Source organism: Oncorhynchus keta, chromosome 24 (assembly GCF_023373465.1).
Source record: "Oncorhynchus keta strain PuntledgeMale-10-30-2019 chromosome 24, Oket_V2, whole genome shotgun sequence".
Lineage (NCBI taxonomy): Eukaryota > Metazoa > Chordata > Actinopteri > Salmoniformes > Salmonidae > Oncorhynchus > Oncorhynchus keta.
The window spans coordinates 18,136,755-18,156,653 of record NC_068444.1 but is presented as its reverse complement, the minus strand read 5'-3'; the positions used below and the strand labels follow the sequence as shown (position 1 = coordinate 18,156,653).

Here is a 19,899-nt window from a genome sequence, read left to right as displayed (position 1 = left end):
GTTCCTATGCCCTTGTGCGTCCCTGGATAGGTCACTAAACCCTCAGCCCCTGTGTTCCTATGCCCTTGTGCGTCCCTGGATAGGTCACTAAACCCTCAGCCCCTGTGTTCCTATGCCCTTGTGCGTCCCTGGATAGGTCACTAAACCCTCAGCCCCTGTGTACCTATGCCCTTGTGCGTCCCTGGATAGGTCACTTGACAGAGAATAGTTCAAGGGAAATTTCTAAAAGATTCAACTTCATCATCTCCAGAATCCCTCCAACATCAACAGTATATAACATATGGAAAATGTCTGTGTTTTGTTACAAAAAAAGATAGAGGAAGATAACTGTTTCCAATGACATCATCAGTGTGCATCGTGTTATTTTAACCAATTATGAGTTGGCTTTGTTTACTAAATGTCTACTAATTGATTGATGTTGTCATTGGAAACACGTATCGTTCTCTATAAAATTGTGAAATTTCCAATGAACCTGTCGTGTTGACATCTGCAGTAGTTCATGCATGTGGGAGTAACACTTCACTTTGGCATGGGGCTCTGCACAGACAGATGTAGTTCATGCATGTGGGAGTAACACTTCACTTTGTCATGGGGCTCTGCACAGACAGATGTAGTTCATGCATGTGGGAGTAACACTTCACTTTGGCATGGGGCTCTGCACAGACAGATGTAGTTCATGCATGTGGGAGTAACACTTCACTTTGGCTTGGGGCTCTGCACAGACAGATGTAGTTCATGCATGTGGGAGTAACACTTCACTTTGGCATGGGGCTCTGCACAGACAGATGTAGTTCATGCATGTGGGAGTAACACTTCACTTTGGCTTGGGGCTCTGCACAGACAGATGTAGTTCATGCATGTGGGAGTAACACTTCACTTTGGCATGGGGCTCTGCACAGACAGATGTAGTTCATGCATGTGGGAGTAACACTTCACTTTGGCTTGGGGCTCTGCACAGACAGATGTAGTTCATGCATGTGGGAGTAACACTTCACTTTGGCTTGGGGCTCTGCACAGACAGATGTAGTTCATGCATGTGGGAGTAACACTTCACTTTGGCATGGGGCTCTGCACAGACAGATGTAGTTCATGCATGTGGGAGTAACACTTCACTTTGGCTTGGGGCTCTGCACAGACAGATGTAGTTCATGCATGTGGGAGTAACACTTCACTTTGGCATGGGGCTCTGCACAGACAGATGTAGTTCATGCATGTGGGAGTAACACTTCACTTTGGCTTGGGGCTCTGCACAGACAGATGTAGTTCATGCATGTGGGAGTAACACTTCACTTTGGCTTGGGGCTCTGCACAGACAGATGTAGTTCATGCATGTGGGAGTAACACTTCACTTTGGCTTGGGGCTCTGCACAGACAGATGTAGTTCATGCATGTGGGAGTAACACTTCACTTTGGCTTGGGGCTCTGCACAGACAGATGTAGTTCATGCATGTGGGAGTAACACTTCACTTTGGCATGGGGCTCTGCACAGACAGATGTAGTTCATGCATGTGGGAGTAACACTTCACTTTGTCATGGGGCTCTGCACAGACAGATGTAGTTCATGCATGTGGGAGTAACACTTCACTTTGGCTTGGGGCTCTGCACAGACAGATGTAGTTCATGCATGTGGGAGTAACACTTCACTTTGGCATGGGGCTCTGCACAGACAGATGTAGTTCATGCATGTGGGAGTAACACTTCACTTTGGCTTGGGGCTCTGCACAGACAGATGTAGTTCATGCATGTGGGAGTAACACTTCACTTTGGCATGGGGCTCTGCACAGACAGATGTAGTTCATGCATGTGGGAGTAACACTTCACTTTGGCTTGGGGCTCTGCACAGACAGATGTAGTTCATGCATGTGGGAGTAACACTTCACTTTGGCATGGGGCTCTGCACAGACAGATGTAGTTCATGCATGTGGGAGTAACACTTCACTTTGTCATGGGGCTCTGCACAGACAGATGTAGTTCATGCATGTGGGAGTAACACTTCACTTTGGCTTGGGGCTCTGCACAGACAGATGTAGTTCATGCATGTGGGAGTAACACTTCACTTTGGCTTGGGGCTCTGCACAGACAGATGTAGTTCATGCATGTGGGAGTAACACTTCACTTTGGCTTGGGGCTCTGCACAGACAGATGTAGTTCATGCATGTGGGAGTAACACTTCACTTTGGCTTGGGGCTCTGCACAGACAGATGTAGTTCATGCATGTGGGAGTAACACTTCACTTTGGCTTGGGGCTCTGCACAGACAGATGTAGTTCATGCATGTAGGAGTAACACTTCACTTTGGCTTGGGGCTCTGCACAGACAGATGTAGTTCATGCATGTGGGAGTAACACTTCACTTTGGCTTGGGGCTCTGCACAGACAGATGTAGTTCATGCATGTGGGAGTAACACTTCACTTTGGCATGGGGCTCTGCACAGACAGATGTAGTTCATGCATGTGGGAGTAACACTTCACTTTGGCTTGGGGCTCTGCACAGACAGATGTAGTTCATGCATGTGGGAGTAACACTTCACTTTGGCATGGGGCTCTGCACAGACAGATGTAGTTCATGCATGTGGGAGTAACACTTCACTTTGGCTTGGGGCTCTGCACAGACAGATGTAGTTCATGCATGTGGGAGTAACACTTCACTTTGGCTTGGGGCTCTGCACAGACAGATGTAGTTCATGCATGTGGGAGTAACACTTCACTTTGGCTTGGGGCTCTGCACAGACAGATGTAGTTCATGCATGTGGGAGTAACACTTCACTTTGGCTTGGGGCTCTGCACAGACAGATGTAGTTCATGCATGTGGGAGTAACACTTCACTTTGGCTTGGGGCTCTGCACAGACAGATGTAGTTCATGCATGTGGGAGTAACACTTCACTTTGGCTTGGGGCTCTGCACAGACAGATGTAGTTCATGCATGTGGGAGTAACACTTCACTTTGGCTTGGGGCTCTGCACAGACAGATGTAGTTCATGCATGTGGGAGTAACACTTCACTTTGGCTTGGGGCTCTGCACAGACAGATGTAGTTCATGCATGTGGGAGTAACACTTCACTTTGGCATGGGGCTCTGCACAGACAGATGTAGTTCATGCATGTGGGAGTAACACTTCACTTTGGCTTGGGGCTCTGCACAGACAGATGTAGTTCATGCATGTGGGAGTAACACTTCACTTTGGCATGGGGCTCTGCACAGACAGATGTAGTTCATGCATGTGGGAGTAACACTTCACTTTGGCTTGGGGCTCTGCACAGACAGATGTAGTTCATGCATGTGGGAGTAACACTTCACTTTGGCATGGGGCTCTGCACAGACAGATGTAGTTCATGCATGTGGGAGTAACACTTCACTTTGGCATGGGGCTCTGCACAGACAGATGTAGTTCATGCATGTGGGAGTAACACTTCACTTTGGCTTGGGGCTCTGCACAGACAGATGTAGTTCATGCATGTGGGAGTAACACTTCACTTTGGCATGGGGCTCTGCACAGACAGATGTAGTTCATGCATGTGGGAGTAACACTTCACTTTGGCTTGGGGCTCTGCACAGACAGATGTAGTTCATGCATGTGGGAGTAACACTTCACTTTGGCTTGGGGCTCTGCACAGACAGATGTAGTTCATGCATGTGGGAGTAACACTTCACTTTGGCATGGGGCTCTGCACAGACAGATGTAGTTCATGCATGTGGGAGTAACACTTCACTTTGGCTTGGGGCTCTGCACAGACAGATGTAGTTCATGCATGTGGGAGTAACACTTCACTTTGGCATGGGGCTCTGCACAGACAGATGTAGTTCATGCATGTGGGAGTAACACTTCACTTTGGCTTGGGGCTCTGCACAGACAGATGTAGTTCATGCATGTGGGAGTAACACTTCACTTTGGCTTGGGGCTCTGCACAGACAGATGTAGTTCATGCATGTGGGAGTAACACTTCACTTTGGCTTGGGGGCTCTGCACAGACAGATGTAGTTCATGCATGTGGGAGTAACACTTCACTTTGGCTTGGGGCTCTGCACAGACAGATGTAGTTCATGCATGTGGGAGTAACACTTCACTTTGGCTTGGGGCTCTGCACAGACAGATGTAGTTCATGCATGTGGGAGTAACACTTCACTTTGGCTTGGGGCTCTGCACAGACAGATGTAGTTCATGCATGTGGGAGTAACACTTCACTTTGGCATGGGGCTCTGCACAGACAGATGTAGTTCATGCATGTGGGAGTAACACTTCACTTTGGCATGGGGCTCTGCACAGACAGATGTAGTTCATGCATGTGGGAGTAACACTTCACTTTGGCTTGGGGCTCTGCACAGACAGATGTAGTTCATGCATGTGGGAGTAACACTTCACTTTGGCATGGGGCTCTGCACAGACAGATGTAGTTCATGCATGTGGGAGTAACACTTCACTTTGGCTTGGGGCTCTGCACAGACAGATGTAGTTCATGCATGTGGGAGTAACACTTCACTTTGTCATGGGGCTCTGCACAGACAGATGTAGTTCATGCATGTGGGAGTAACACTTCACTTTGGCTTGGGGCTCTGCACAGACAGATGTAGTTCATGCATGTGGGAGTAACACTTCACTTTGGCTTGGGGCTCTGCACAGACAGATGTAGTTCATGCATGTGGAGTAACACTTCACTTTGGCATGGGGCTCTGCACAGACAGATGTAGTTCATGCATGTGGGAGTAACACTTCACTTTGGCTTGGGGCTCTGCACAGACAGATGTAGTTCATGCATGTGGGAGTAACACTTCACTTTGGCATGGGGCTCTGCACAGACAGATGTAGTCCATGCATGTGGGAGTAACACTTCACTTTGGCTTGGGCTCTGCACAGACAGATGTAGTTCATGCATGTGGGAGTAACACTTCACTTTGGCAGGGGCTCTGCACAGACAGATGTAGTTCATGCATGTGGGAGTAACACTTCACTTTGGCTTGGGGCTCTGCACAGACAGATGTAGTTCATGCATGTGGGAGTAACACTTCACTTTGGCATGGGGCTCTGCACAGACAGATGTAGTTCATGCATGTGGGAGTAACACTTCACTTTGGCATGGGGCTCTGCACAGACAGATGTAGTTCATGCATGTGGGAGTAACACTTCACTTTGGCTTGGGGCTCTGCACAGACAGATGTAGTTCATGCATGTGGGAGTAACACTTCACTTTGGCTTGGGCTCTGCACAGACAGATGTAGTTCATGCATGTGGGAGTAACACTTCACTTTGGCTTGGGCTCTGCACAGACAGATGTAGTTCATGCATGTGGGAGTAACACTTCACTTTGGCTTGGGGCTCTGCACAGACAGATGTAGTTCATGCATGTGGGAGTAACACTTCACTTTGGCTTGGGCTCTGCACAGACAGATGTAGTTCATGCATGTGGGAGTAACACTTCACTTTGTCATGGGGCTCTGCACAGACAGATGTAGTTCATGCATGTGGGAGTAACACTTCACTTTGGCTTGGGGCTCTGCACAGACAGATGTAGTTCATGCATGTGGGAGTAACACTTCACTTTGGCATGGGGCTCTGCACAGACAGATGTAGTTCATGCATGTGGGAGTAACACTTCACTTTGGCTTGGGGCTCTGCACAGACAGATGTAGTCCATGCATGTGGGAGTAACACTTCACTTTGGCTTGGGGCTCTGCACAGACAGATGTAGTCCATGCATGTGGGAGTAACACTTCACTTTGGCTTGGGGCTCTGCACAGACAGATGTAGTTCATGCATGTGGGAGTAACACTTCACTTTGGCATGGGGCTCTGCACAGACAGATGTAGTCCATGCATGTGGGAGTAACACTTCACTTTGGCATGGGGCTCTGCACAGACAGATGTAGTTCATGCATGTGGGAGTAACACTTCACTTTGGCATGGGGCTCTGCACAGACAGATGTAGTTCATGCATGTGGGAGTAACACTTCACTTTGGCATGGGGCTCTGCACAGACAGATGTAGTTCATGCATGTGGGAGTAACACTTCACTTTGGCATGGGGCTCTGCACAGACAGATGTAGTTCATGCATGTGGGAGAGTGGTGTAGAGTAAAGAGAGAGGTGTAGAGTAAAGAGAGGTGTAGAGTAAAGAGAGGTGTAGAGTAAAGAGAGAGGTGTAGAGTAAAGAGAGAGGTGTAGAGTAGAGAGAGAGTTGTAGAGTAGAGAGAGAAAGGTGTAGAGTAAAGAGATAAAGGTGTAGAGTAGAGAGAGAGGTGTAGAGTAAAAAGAGAGGTGTAGAGTAAAGAGAGAGGTGTAGAGTAAAGAGAGAGAGGTGTAGAGTAAAGAGAGAGGTGTAGAGTAAAGAGAGAGAGGTGTAGAGTAAAGAGAGAGGTGTAGAGTAAAGAGAGAGAGGTGTAGAGTAGAGGAGAGGTGTAGAGTAAAGGACAGAGAGAGAGGTGTAGAGTAGAGGACAGAGAGAGAGGTGTAGAGTAAAGAGAGAGGTGTAGAGTAGAGGACAGAGAGAGAGGTGTAGAGTAGAGGACAGAGAGAGAGGTGTAGAGTAAAGAGAGAGGTGTAGAGTAGAGTATAGAGAGAGAGGTGTAGAGTAAAGAGAGAAGTGTAGAGTTGACGACAGAGAGAGAGGTGTAGAGTAGAGGACAGAGAGAGAGGTGAAGAGTAAAGAGAGAGGTGTTGAGTAAAGGACAGAGAGAGAGGTGTAGAGTAAAGAGACTGGTGTAGAGTAAAGGAAAGAGAGAGAGTGTAGAGTAGAGGACATAGAGAGAGGTGTAGAGTAGAGGACAGAGAGAGAGGTGTAGAGTAAAGAGAGAAGTGTAGAGTTGACGACAGAGAGAGAGGTGTAGAGTAGAGGACAGAGAGAGAGGTGAAGAGTAAAGAGAGAGGTGTTGAGTAAAGGACAGAGAGAGAGGTGTTGAGTAAAGGACAGAGAGAGTGTAGAGTAAAGAGAGAGGTGTAGAGTAAAGGACAGAGAGAGGTGTAAAGAGTAGAGGACAGAGAGAGAGTGTAGAGTAAAGAGAGAGGTGTGGAGTAGAGTATAGAGAGAGAGGTGTAGAGTAAAGAGCGAGGTGTAGAGTATAGAGAGAGAGTTAGAGGTACGACAGAGAGAGAGTGTAGAGGAGAGGACAGAGAGAGAGAGGTGTAGAGTAGAGGACAGAGAGATAGGTGTAGAGTAAAGAGAGAGGTGTAGAGTAGAGTATAGAGAGAGAGTGTAGAGTAAAGAGAGGAGGACAGAGAGAGAGTAGAGTAGAGAGAGAGGTGTAAAGAGAGGTGTAGAGTAGAGAGACAGAGAGAGAGGCGTACAGAGAGAGAGTGTAGAGTAAAGAGAGAGGTGTCGAGTAGAGGACAGAGAGAGAGGTGTAGAGTAAAGAGAGAGGTGTAGAGTAGAGGACAGAGAGAGAGGTGTAGAGTAGAGGACAGAGAGAGAGGTGTAGAGTAAAGAGAGAGGTGTAGAGTAGAGTATAGAGAGAGAGGTGTAGAGTAAAGAGAGAGGTGTTGAGTAAAGGACAGAGAGAGAGAGGTGTAGAGTAGAGGACAGAGAGAGAGGTGTAGAGTAAAGAGAGAGGTGTAGAGTAGAGGACAGAGAGAGAGGTGTAGAGTAGAGGACAGAGAGAGAGTGTAGAGTAAAGAGAGAGGTGTAGAGTAGAGGACAGAGAGAGAGTGTAGAGTAGGGGACATAGAGAGGTGTAGAGTAGAGGACAGAGAGAAATGTGTTGAGTAAAAAGAGAGAGTGTAGAGTGTAAAGGAAAGAGAGAGAGAGAGGTGTAGAGTAGAGGACATAGAGAGAGGTGTAGAGTAGAGGACAGAGAGAGAGTGTAGAGTAAAGAGAGGTGTAGAGTAGAGGACAGAGAGAGAGTGTAGAGTAAAGAGAGAGTGTAGAGCAGAGGACAGATAGAGAGTGTAGATTAAAGAGAGTGTAGAGTAGAGGACAGAGAGAGAGGTGAAGAGTAAAGAGAGAGGTGTTGAGTAAAGGACAGAGAGAGGTGTAGAGTAGAGGACAGAGAGAGTGTAGAGTAAAGAGAGAGTGTAGAGTAAAGGACAGAGAGAGAGTGTAGAGTAGAGGACAGAGAGAGAGGTGTAGAGTAAAGAGAGAGTGTAGAGTAGAGTATAGAGAGAGAGGCGTAGAGTAAAGAGAGAGAGCTGTAGAGTTGACGACAGAGAGAGAGTGTAGAGTAGAGGACAGAGAGAGGTGTAGAGTAGAGAGAGTGTAGAGAGGTGTAGAGTAGAGGACAGAGAGAGAGTGTAGAGTAGAGAGTGTAGAGTAGAGGACAGAGAGAGAGGTGTAGAGTAGAGGACAGAGAGAGAGGTGTAGAGTAAAGAGAGAGGTGTAGAGTAGAGTATAGAGAGAGAGGTGTAGAGTAAAGAGAGAGGTGTAGAGTTGACGACAGAGAGAGAGGTGTAGAGGAGAGGACAGAGAGAGAGAGGTGTAGAGTAGAGGACAGAGAGAGAGGTGTGGAGTAGAGGACAGAGAGAGAGGTGTAGAGTAGAGGACAGAGAGAGAGGTGTAGAGTAAAGAGAGGTGTAGAGTAGAGGACAGAGAGAGAGGTGTAGAGTAGAGGACATAGAGAGAGGTGTAGAGTAGAGGACAGAGAGAGAGGTGTAGAGTAAAGAGAGGTGTAGAGTAAAGGAAAGAGAGAGAGAGGTGTAGAGTAGAGGACATAGAGAGAGGTGTAGAGTAGAGGACAGAGAGAGAGGTGTAGAGTAAAGAGAGAGGTGTAGAGTAGAGGACAGAGAGAGAGGTGTAGAGTAAAGAGAGAGGTGTAGAGTAAAGGACAGAGAGAGCGGTGTAGAGTAGAGGACAGAGAGAGAGGTGTAGATTAAAGAGAGAGGTGTAGAGTAAAGGAAAGAGAGAGGTGTAGAGTAGAGGACATAGAGAGAGGTGTAGAGTAGAGGACAGAGAGAGAGGTGAAGAGTAAAGAGAGAGGTGTAGAGTAGAGGACAGAGAGAGAGGTGTAGAGTAAAGAGAGAGGTGTAGAGTAGAGTATAGAGAGAGAGGCGTAGAGTAAAGAGAGAGGTGTAGAGTTGACGACAGAGAGAGAGGTGTAGAGGACAGAGAGAGAGTGTAGAGTAGAGAGAGAGAGAGGTGTAGAGTAGAGGACAGAGAGAGAGGTGTAGAGTAAAGAGAGAGGTGTAGAGTAGAGGACAGAGAGAGAGGTGTAGAGTAGAGGACAGAGAGAGAGGTGAAGAGTAAAGAGAGAGGTGTTGAGTAAAGGACAGAGAGAGAGGGTGTAGAGTAAAGAGAGAGGTGTAGAGTAAAGAGAGAGGTGTAGAGTAAAGAGATAGGTGTAGAGTAAAGAGAGAGAGGTGTAGAGTAAAGAGAGATGTAGAGTAAAGAGAGAGGTGGAGAGTAGAGAGAGAGGTGTAGAGTAAAGATAGAGAGGTGTAGAGTAGAGGAGAGGTGTAGAGTAAAGAGAGAAAGGTGTAGAGTAGAGGACAGAGAGAGAGGTGTAGAGTAGAGGACAGAGAGAGAGGTGTAGAGTAGAGGACAGAGAGAGAGGTGTAGAGTAAAGAGAGAGGTGTAGAGTAGAGGACAGAGAGAGAGGTGTAGAGTAGAGGACAGAGAGAGGTGTAGAGTAAAGAGAGAGGTGTAGAGTAGAGTATAGAGAGAGAGGTGTAGAGTAAAGAGAGAGGTGTAGAGTTGACGACAGAGAGAGAGGTGTAGAGTAGAGGACAGAGAGAGAGGTGAAGAGTAAAGAGAGAGGTGTTGAGTAAAGGACAGAGAGAGGTGTAGAGTAGAGGACAGAGAGAGGTGTAGAGTAAAGAGAGAGGTGTAGAGTAAAGGACAGAGAGAGAGGTGTAGAGTAGAGGACAGAGAGAGAGGTGTAGAGTAAAGAGAGAGGTGTAGAGTAGAGTATAGAGAGAGAGGTGTAGAGTAAAGAGAGAGCTGTAGAGTTGACGACAGAGAGAGAGTGTAGAGTAGAGGACAGCGAGAGGTGTAGAGGACAGAGAGAGGTGTAGAGTAGAGAGAGAGAGAGGTGGAGAGTAGAGGACAGAGTAAAGAGAGAGGTGTAGAGTAGAGGACAGAGAGAGAGTGTAGAGTAGAGGACAGAGAGAGAGGTAGAGTAAAGAGAGAGGTGTAGAGTAGAGTATAGAGAGAGAGGTGTAGAGTAAAGAGCGAGGTGTAGAGTTGACGACAGAGAGAGTGTAGAGGAGGACAGAGAGAGAGAGTGTAGAGTAGAGGACAGAGAGAGAGTGTGGAGTAGAGGACAGAGAGAGAGGTGAAGAGTAAAGAGAGAGGTGTTGAGTAAAGGACAGAGTGAGAGGTGTAGAGTAGAGGACAGAGAGAGGTGTAGAGTAAAGAGAGAGGTGTAGAGTAAAGGACAGAGAGAGAGGTGTAGAGTAGAGGACAGAGAGAGAGGTGTAGAGTAAAGAGAGAGGTGTAGAGTAGAGTATAGAGAGAGAGGTGTAGAGTAAAGAGAGAGGTGTAGAGTTGACGACAGAGAGAGAGGGGTAGAGTAGAGGACAGAGAGAGGTGTAGAGTAGAGAGAGAGAGAGGTGTAGAGTAGAGGACAGAGAGAGAGGTGTAGAGTAAAGAGAGAGGTGTAGAGTAGAGTATAGAGAGAGAGGTGTAGAGTAAAGAGAGAGGTGTAGAGTAGAGGACAGAGAGAGAGGTGTAAAGAGGAGAGGACAGAGAGAGAGTGTAGAGTAGAGGACAGAGAGAGAGTGTGGAGTAGAGGACAGAGAGAGAGGTGTAGAGTAGATGACAGAGAGAGAGTGTAGAGTAAAGAGAGAGAGGTGTAGAGTAGAGGACAGAGAGAGAGGTGTAGAGTAGAGGACATAGAGAGAGGTGTAGAGTAGAGGACAGAGAGAGAGGTGTAGAGTAAAGAGAGTGGTGTAGAGTAAAGGAAAGAGAGAGAGAGGTGTAGAGTAGAGGACATAGAGAGAGGTGTAGAGTAGAGGACAGAGAGAGAGGTGTAGAGTAGAGTAAAGAGAGAGGTGTAGAGTAGAGAGAGAGGTGTAGAGTAAAGAGAGAGGTGTAGAGTAAAGAGAGAGGTGTAGAGTAAAGAGAGAGGTGTAGAGTAAAGGACAGAGAGAGAGGTGTAGAGTAGAGGACAGAGAGAGAGGTGTAGAGTAAAGAGAGAGTGTTGAGTAAAGGGGAGAGAGAGAGGTGTAGAGTAGAGGACAGAGAGAGTGTAGAGTAGAGTAGAGAGAGAGAGTGTAGAGTAGAGGACAGAGAGAGAGTGTAGAGTAAAGAGAGGTGTAGAGTAGAGGACAGAGAGAGGTGTAGAGTAGAGGACAGAGAGAGAGGTGTAGAGTAAAGAGAGAGGTGTAGAGTAAGTATAGAGAGAGAGCGTAGAGTAAAGAGAGAGCTGTAGAGTTGACGACAGAGAGAGAGGTGTAGAGTAAAGGACAGAGAGAGGTGTAGAGTAGAGAGAGAGAGGTGTAGAGTAGAGGACAGAGAGAGAGTGTAGAGTAAAGAGAGAGGTGTAGAGTAGAGTATAGAGAGAGAGGTGTAGAGTAAAGAGAGAGGTGTAGAGTAGAGGACAGAGAGAGAGGTGTAGAGTAGAGGACAGAGAGAGAGGTGTAGAGTAAAGAGAGAGGTGTAGAGTAGAGTATAGAGAGAGAGGTGTAGAGTAAAGAGAGAGGTGTAGAGTTGACGACAGAGAGAGAGGTGTAGAGTAGAGGACAGAGAGGTGTAGAGTAGAGAGAGAGAGAGGTGTAGAGTAGAGGACAGAGAGAGAGGTGTAGAGTAAAGAGAGAGGTGTAGAGTAGAGGACAGAGAGAGAGGTGTAGAGTAGAGGACAGAGAGAGAGGTGTAGAGTAAAGAGAGAGGTGTAGAGTAGAGTATAGAGAGAGAGGTGTAGAGTAAAGAGCGAGGTGTAGAGTTGACGACAGAGAGAGAGGTGTAGAGGAGAGGACAGAGAGAGAGAGGTGTAGAGGACAGAGAGAGAGGTGTGGAGTAGAGGACAGAGAGAGAGGTGTAGAGTAGATGACAGAGAGAGAGGTGTAGAGTAAAGAGAGAGTGTAGAGTAGAGGACAGAGAGAGAGGTGTAGAGTAAAGAGAGAGGTGTAGAGTAGAGGACAGAGAGAGAGGTGTAGAGTAAAGAGAGGTGTAGAGTAAAGGAAAGAGAGAGAGAGGTGTAGAGTAGAGGACATAGAGAGAGGTGTAGAGTAGAGGACAGAGAGAGAGGTGTAGAGTAAAGAGAGAGGTGTAGAGTAGAGGACAGAGAGAGAGGTGTAGAGTAAAGAGAGAGGTGTAGAGTAGAGGACAGAGAGAGAGGTGTAGAGTAAAGAGAGAGGTGTAGAGTAGAGGACAGAGAGAGAGGTGTAGAGTAAAGAGAGAGGTGTAGAGTAGAGGACAGAGAGAGGTGTAGAGTAGAGAGAGAGAGGTGTAGAGTAGAGGACAGAGAGAGGTGTAGAGTAAAGAGAGAGGTGTAGAGTAGAGGACAGAGAGAGAGGTGTAGAGTAGAGGACAGAGAGAGAGGTGTAGAGTAAAGAGAGAGGTGTAGAGTAGAGTATAGAGAGAGAGGTGTAGAGTAAAGAGAGAGGTGTAGAGTTGACGACAGAGAGAGAGGTGTAGAGGAGAGGACAGAGAGAGAGGTGTAGAGTAGAGGACAGAGAGAGAGGTGTGGAGTAGAGGACAGAGAGAGAGGTGTAGAGTAGATGACAGAGAGAGAGGTGTAGAGTAAAGAGAGAGGTGTAGAGTAGAGGACAGAGAGAGAGGTGTAGAGTAGAGGACAGAGAGAGAGGTGTAGAGTAAAGAGAGAGGTGTAGAGTAAAGGAAAGAGAGAGAGAGGTGTAGAGTAGAGGACATAGAGAGAGGTGTAGAGTAGAGGACAGAGAGAGAGGTGTAGAGTAAAGAGAGAGGTGTAGAGTAGAGGACAGAGAGAGGTGTAGAGTAGAGGACAGAGAGAGAGGTGTAGAGTAAAGAGAGAGGTGTAGAGTAGAGGACAGAGAGAGAGGTGAAGAGTAAAGAGAGAGGTGTTGAGTAAAGGACAGAGAGAGAGGTGTAGAGTAGAGGACAGAGAGAGAGGTGTAGAGTAAAGAGAGAGGTGTAGAGTAGAGGACAGAGAGAGAGGTGTAGAGTAAAGAGAGAGGTGTAGAGTAGAGGACAGAGAGAGAGGTGAAGAGTAAAGAGAGAGGTGTTGAGTAAAGGACAGAGAGAGAGGTGTAGAGTAGAGGACAGAGAGAGGTGTAGAGTAAAGAGAGAGGTGTAGAGTAAAGGACAGAGAGAGAGGTGTAGAGTAGAGGACAGAGAGAGAGGTGTAGAGTAAAGAGAGAGGTGTAGAGTAGAGTATAGAGAGAGAGGTGTAGAGTAAAGAGAGAGGTGTAGAGTTGACGACAGAGAGAGAGGTGTAGAGTAGAGGACAGAGAGAGGTGTAGAGTAGAGAGAGAGAGAGGTGTAGAGTACAGAGAGAGAGGTGTAGAGTAAAGAGAGAGGTGTAGAGTAGAGGACAGAGAGAGAGGTGTAGAGTAGAGGACAGAGAGAGAGGTGTAGAGTAAAGAGAGAGGTGTAGAGTAGAGTATAGAGAGAGAGGTGTAGAGTAAAGAGCGAGGTGTAGAGTTGACGACAGAGAGAGAGTGTAGAGGAGAGGACAGAGAGAGAGAGGTGTAGAGTAGAGGACAGAGAGAGAGAGTGGAGTAGAGGACAGAGAGAGAGGTGTAGAGTAGATGACAGAGAGAGAAGTGTAGAGTAAAGAGAGAGGTGTAGAGTAGAGGACAGAGAGAGAGGTGTAGAGGACATAGAGAGAGGTGTAGAGTAGAGGACAGAGAGAGATGTGTAGAGTAAAGAGAGAGGTGTAGAGTAAAGGAAAGAGAGAGAGAGGTGTAGAGTAGAGGACATAGAGAGTGTAGAGTAGAGGACAGAGAGAGAGGTGTAGAGTAAAGAGAGAGGTGTAGAGTAGAGGACAGAGAGAGAGGTGTAGAGTAAAGAGAGAGGTGTAGAGTAGAGGACAGAGAGAGAGGTGTAGAGTAAAGAGAGAGGTGTAGAGTAAAGGACAGAGAGAGAGGTGTAGAGTAGAGGACAGAGAGAGAGGTGTAGAGTAAAGAGAGAGGTGTAGAGTAGAGTATAGAGAGAGAGGTGTAGAGTAAAGAGAGAGGTGTAGAGTTGACGACAGAGAGAGAGGTGTAGAGGAGAGGACAGAGAGAGGTGTAGAGTAGAGGACAGAGAGAGAGGTGTGGAGTAGAGGACAGAGAGAGAGAGGTGTAGAGTAGAGGACAGAGAGAGAGGTGTAGAGTAAAGAGAGAGGTGTAGAGTAGAGGACAGAGAGAGAGGTGTAGAGTAGAGGACAGAGAGAGAGGTGTAGAGTAAAGAGAGAGGTGTAGAGTAGAGGATAGAGAGAGGTGTAGAGTAAAGAGAGAGGTGTAGAGTAGAGGACAGAGAGAGGTGTAGAGTAAAGAGAGAGGTGTAGAGTAAAGGACAGAGAGAGGTGTAGAGTAGAGGACAGAGAGAGAGGCATAGAGTAAAGAGAGAGCTGTAGAGTTGACGACAGAGAGAGGTGTAGAGTAGAGGACAGAGAGAGGTGTAGAGTAGAGAGAGAGAGAGTGTAGAGTAGAGGACAGAGAGAGAGTGTAGAGTAAAGAGAGAGGTGTGTAGAGTAAAGAGAGAGGTGTAGAGTAGAGTATAGAGAGAGAGGTGTAGAGTAAAGAGAGAGGTGTAGAGTAGAGTATAGAGAGAGAGGCGTAGAGTAAAGAGAGAGCTGTAGAGTTGACGACAGAGAGAGAGGTGTAGAGTAGAGGACAGAGAGAGGTGTAGAGTAGAGAGAGAGAGAGGTGTAGAGTAGAGGACAGAGAGAGAGGTGTAGAGTAAAGAGAGAGGTGTAGAGTAGAGGACAGAGAGAGAGAGAGGTGTAGAGTAAAGAGAGGTGTGTAGAGTAGAGTATAGAGAGAGGTGTCGAGTAAAGAGCGAGGTGTAGAGTTGACGACAGAGAGAGGTGTAGAGGAGAGGACAGAGAGAGAGAGGTGTAGAGGAGAGGACAGAGAGAGAGAGGTGTAGAGTAGAGGACAGAGAGAGAGGTGTGGAGTAGAGGACAGAGAGAGAGGTGTAGAGTAGATGACAGAGAGAGAGGTGTAGAGTAAAGAGAGAGGTGTAGAGTAGAGGACAGAGAGAGAGGTGTAGAGTAGAGGACATAGAGAGAGGTGTAGAGTAGAGGACAGAGAGAGAGGTGTAGAGTAAAGAGAGAGGTGTAGAGTAAAGGAAAGAGAGAGAGAGAGGTGTAGAGTAGAGGACAGAGAGAGAGGTGTAGAGTAAAGAGAGAGGTGTAGAGTAGAGGACAGAGAGAGAGGTGTAGAGTAAAGAGAGAGCTGTAGAGTTGACGACAGAGAGAGAGGTGTAGAGTAGAGGACAGAGAGAGGTGTAGAGTAGAGAGAGAGAGGTGTAGAGTAGAGGACAGAGAGAGGTGTAGAGTAAAGAGAGTGTAGAGTAGAGGACAGATAGAGAGGTGTAGATTAAAGAGAGAGGTGTAGAGTAGAGGACAGAGAGAGGTGTAGAGTAAAGAGAGGTGTAGAGTAGAGGACAGATAGAGAGGTGTAGATTAAAGAGAGAGGTGTAGAGTAGAGGACAGATAGAGAGGTGTAGATTAAAGAGAGAGGTGTAGAGTAGAGGACAGAGAGAGAGGCATAGAGTAAAGAGAGCTGTAGAGTTGACGACAGAGAGAGGTGTAGAGTAGAGGACAGAGAGAGGTGTAGAGTAGAGAGAGAGAGGTGTAGAGTAGAGGACAGAGAGAGTGTAGAGTAAAGAGAGAGGTGTAGAGTAGAGGACAGAGAGAGAGGTGTAGAGTAGAGGACAGAGAGAGAGGTGTAGAGTAAAGAGAGAGGTGTAGAGTAGAGTATAGAGAGAGAGGTGTAGAGTAAAGAGAGAGGTGTAGAGTAGAGGACAGAGAGAGAGGTGTAGAGTAAAGAGAGAGGTGTAGAGTAGAGGACAGAGAGAGAGGTGTAGAGTAAAGAGAGAGGTGTAGAGTAGAGAGAGAGGTGTAGAGTAGAGGACAGAGAGAGAGGTGTAGAGTAAAGAGAGAGTGTAGAGTAGAGGACAGAGAGAGAGGTGTCAGTAAAGAGCGAGGTGTAGAGTTGAAGACAGAGAGAGAGGTGTAGAGGAGAGGACAGAGAGAGAGAGGTGTAGAGGAGAGGACAGAGAGAGAGAGAGGTGTAGAGTAGAGGACAGAGAGAGGTGTGGAGTAGAGGACAGAGAGAGAGGTGTAGAGTAGATGACAGAGAGAGAGGTGTAGAGTAAAGAGAGAGGTGTAGAGTAGAGGACAGAGAGAGAGGTGTAGAGTAGAGGACAGAGAGAGAGGTGTAGAGTAAAGAGAGAGGTGTAGAGTAAAGGAAAGAGAGAGAGAGTGTAGAGTAGAGGACATAGAGAGAGGTGTAGAGTAGAGGACAGAGAGAGAGGTGTAGAGTAAAGAGAGAGGTGTAGAGTAGAGGACAGAGAGAGAGGTGTAGAGTAAAGAGAGAGGTGTAGAGTAGAGGACAGAGAGAGAGGTGTAGATTAAAGAGAGAGGTGTAGAGTAAAGGACAGAGAGAGCGGTGTAGAGTAGAGGACAGAGAGAGAGGTGAAGAGTAAAGAGAGAGGTGTTGAGTAAAGGACAGAGAGAGAGGTGTAGAGTAGAGGACAGAGAGAGAGGTGTAGAGTAAAGAGAGAGGTGTAGAGTAAAGGACAGAGAGAGAGGTGTAGAGTAGAGGACAGAGAGAGAGGTGTAGAGTAAAGAGAGAGGTGTAGAGTAGAGGACAGAGAGGTGTAGAGTAGAGGACAGAGAGAGAGGTGTAGAGTAAAGAGAGAGGTGTAGAGTAGAGTATAGAGAGAGAGGTGTAGAGTAAAGAGAGAGGTGTAGAGTTGAGGACAGAGAGAGAGGTGTAGAGTAGAGGACAGAGAGAGAGGTGTAGAGTAGAGAGAGAGAGAGGTGTAGAGTAGAGGACAGAGAGAGAGGTGTAGAGTAAAGAGAGGTGTAGAGTTGACGACAGAGAGAGAGGTGTAGAGGAGAGGACAGAGAGAGAGAGGTGTAGAGTAGAGGACAGAGAGAGAGGTGTAGAGTAGAGGACAGAGAGAGAGGTGTAGAGTAGAGGACAGAGAGAGAGGTGTAGAGTAGAGGACAGAGAGAGAGGTGTAGAGTAAAGAGAGAGGTGTAGAGTAAAGGAAAGAGAGAGGTGTAGAGTAGAGGACATAGAGAGAGGTGTAGAGTAGAGGACAGAGAGAGATGTGTAGAGTAAAGAGAGTGTAGAGTAAAGGAAAGAGAAGAGAGAGCGTAGAGTAGAGGACATAGAGAGGTGTAGAGTAGAGGACAGAGAGAGAGGTGTAGAGTAAAGAGAGAGGTGTAGAGTAGAGGACAGAGAGAGGTGTAGAGTAAAGAGAGAGGTGTAGAGTAGAGGACAGAGAGAGAGGTGTAGATTAAAGAGAGAGGTGTAGAGTAGAGGACAGAGAGAGCGGTGTAGAGTAGAGGACAGAGAGAGAGGTGAAGAGTAAAGAGAGAGGTGTTGAGTAAAGGACAGAGAGAGAGGTGTAGAGTAGAGGACAGAGAGAGGTGTAGAGTAAAGAGAGAGGTGTAGAGTAAAGGACAGAGAGAGAGGTGTAGAGTAGAGGACAGAGAGAGAGGTGTAGAGTAAAGAGAGAGGTGTAGAGTAGAGTATAGAGAGAGAGGCGTAGAGTAAAGAGAGAGCTGTAGAGTTGAGGACAGAGAGAGAGGTGTAGAGTAGAGGACAGAGAGAGGTGTAGAGTAGAGAGAGAGGTGTAGAGTAGAGGACAGAGAGAGAGGTGTAGAGTAAAGAGAGAGTGTAGAGTAAGTATAGAGAGAGAGGTGTCGAGTAAAGAGAGAGAGGTGTAGAGTTGACGACAGAGAGAGAGGTGTAGAGTAGAGGACAGAGAGAGAGGTGTAGAGTAAAGAGAGGTGTAGAGTAGAGTATAGAGAGAGTGTAGAGTAAAGAGAGAGGTATAGAGTAGAGGACAGAGAGAGGTGTAGAGTACAGAGAGAGAGTGTAGAGTAAAGAGAGAGGTGTAGAGTAGAGTAAAGAGAGAGAAGTGTAGAGTAAAGAGAGTGGTGTAGAGTAAAGAGAGTGGTGTAGAGTAAAGAGAGAGGTGTAGAGTAAAGAGAGAGGTGTAGAGTAAAGAGAGAGGTGTAGAGTAAAGAGAGAGGTGTAGAGTAAAGAGAGAGGTGTAGAGTAGAGGAGAGGTGTAGAGTAAAGAGAGAGGTGTAGAGTAAAGAGAGAGAGTTGTAGAGTAAAGAGAGAGAGAGGTGTAGAGTAAAGAGAGAGGTGTTGAGTAAAGGACAGAGAGAGAGGTGTAGAGTAGAGGACAGAGAGAGAGGTGTAGAGTAAAGAGAGAGGTGTAGAGTAAAGAGAGGTGTACAGTTGACAGAGAGAGAGGTGTAGAGTAGAGGACAGAGAGAGAGGTGAAGAGTAAAGAGAGAGGTGTTGAGTAAAGGACAGAGAGAGAGTGTAGAGTAGAGGACAGAGAGAGAGGTGTAGAGTAGAGGACAGAGATAGAGGTGTAGAGTAAAGACAGAGGTGTAGAGTAGAGGACAGAGAGAGGTGTAGAGTAAAGGACATAGAGAGTGGTGTAGAGTAAAGGACAGAGAGAGAGGTGTAGAGTAGAGGACAGAGAGAGAGGTGTAGAGTAAAGAGAGAGGTGTAGAGTAGAGGAGAGAGAGGTGTAGAGTAGAGTATAGAGAGAGGTGTAGAGTAGAGGACAGAGAGAGAGGTGTGGAGTAGAGGACAGAGAGAGAGGTGTAGAGTAGATGACAGAGAGAGAGGTGTAGAGTAAAGAGAGAGGTGTAGAGTAGAGGACAGAGAGAGAGGTGTAGAGTAGAGGACATAGAGAGAGGTGTAGAGTAGAGGACAGAGAGAGAGGTGTAGAGTAAAGAGAGAGGTGTAGAGTAAAGAGAGAGGTGTAGAGTAGAGGACATAGAGAGGTGTAGAGTAGAGGACAGAGAGAGAGGTGTAGAGTAAAGAGAGAGGTGTAGAGTAGAGGACAGAGAGAGAGGTGTAGAGTAAAGAGTGTAGAGTAGAGGACAGATAGAGAGGTGTAGATTAAAGAGAGGGTGTAGAGTAAAGGACAGAGAGAGCGGTGTAGAGTAGAGGACAGAGAGAGGTGTAGAGTAAAGAGAGGTGTAGAGTAGAGTATAGAGAGAGGTGTAGAGTAAAAGCGAGGTGTAGAGTTGACGACAGAGAGAGAGGTGTAGAGGAGAGGACAGAGAGAGTGTAGAGTAGAGGACAGAGAGAGAGTGTGGAGTAGAGGACAGAGAGAGAGAGTGTAGAGTAGATGACAGAGAGAGAGGTGTAGAGTAAAGAGAGAGGTGTAGAGTAGAGGACATAGAGAGAAGTGTAGAGTAGAGGACAGAGAGAGATGTAGAGTAAAGAGAGGTGTAGAGTAGAGGACAGAGAGAGGTGTAGAGTAAAGAGAGAGGTGTAGAGTAGAGGACAGAGAGAGTGTAGATTAAAGAGAGGGTGTAGAGTAAAGGACAGAGAAAGAGAGTGTAGAGTAGAGGACAGAGAGAGAGGCATAGAGTAAAGAGAGAGCTGTAGAGTTGACGACAGAGAGAGAGAGTGTAGAGTAGAGGAGAGAGAGGTGTAGAGTAGAGGACAGAGAGTGTAGAGTAAAGAGAGAGAGGTGTAGAGTAAAGGACAGAGAGGTGTAGAGTAGAGGACAGAGAGAGAGGTGTAGAGTAAAGAGAGAGGTGTAGAGTAGAGTATAGAGAGAGAGGCGTAGAGTAAAGAGAGAGGTGTAGAGTTGACGACAGAGAGAGAGGTGTAGAGTAGAGGACAGAGAGAGGTGTAGAGGACAGAGAGAGAGGTGTAGAGTAAAGAGAGAGGTGTAGAGTAGAGGACAGAGAGAGCGGTGTAGAGTAGAGGACAGAGAGAGAGGTGTAGAGTAAAGAGAGAGGTGTAGAGTAGAGTATAGAGAGAGAGGTGTAGAGTAAAGAGCGAGGTGTAGAGTTGACGACAGAGAGAGAGGTGTAGAGGAGAGGACAGAGAGAGAGAGGTGTAGAGTAGAGGACAGAGAG

The 19,899-nt window shown here is 47.0% G+C and overlaps 1 long non-coding RNA gene across 5 annotated transcripts; it reads left to right on the top strand.

The window, feature by feature from the left end:
- The first annotated feature begins 6,388 nt into the window (after positions 1-6,388).
- LOC127911405 (uncharacterized) lies at positions 6,389-19,899 on the top strand. 5 transcript variants are annotated; one of them, XR_008078271.1, is made up of 8 exons: positions 6,389-6,688; positions 8,585-8,939; positions 9,487-9,581; positions 11,770-11,842; positions 12,512-12,802; positions 13,874-14,060; positions 16,049-16,218; positions 19,779-19,885. It is a non-coding gene; the product is annotated as an uncharacterized LOC127911405 (long non-coding RNA). The 5 variants fall into 5 exon arrangements; XR_008078270.1 differs by lacking the exon at positions 9,487-9,581 and having other exon boundaries at positions 11,673-11,842; positions 16,049-16,147; positions 19,779-19,899; XR_008078273.1 differs by lacking the exons at positions 9,487-9,581; positions 16,049-16,218; positions 19,779-19,885 and adding exons at positions 16,386-16,406; positions 17,027-17,077 and having other exon boundaries at positions 11,673-11,842; positions 13,874-13,946.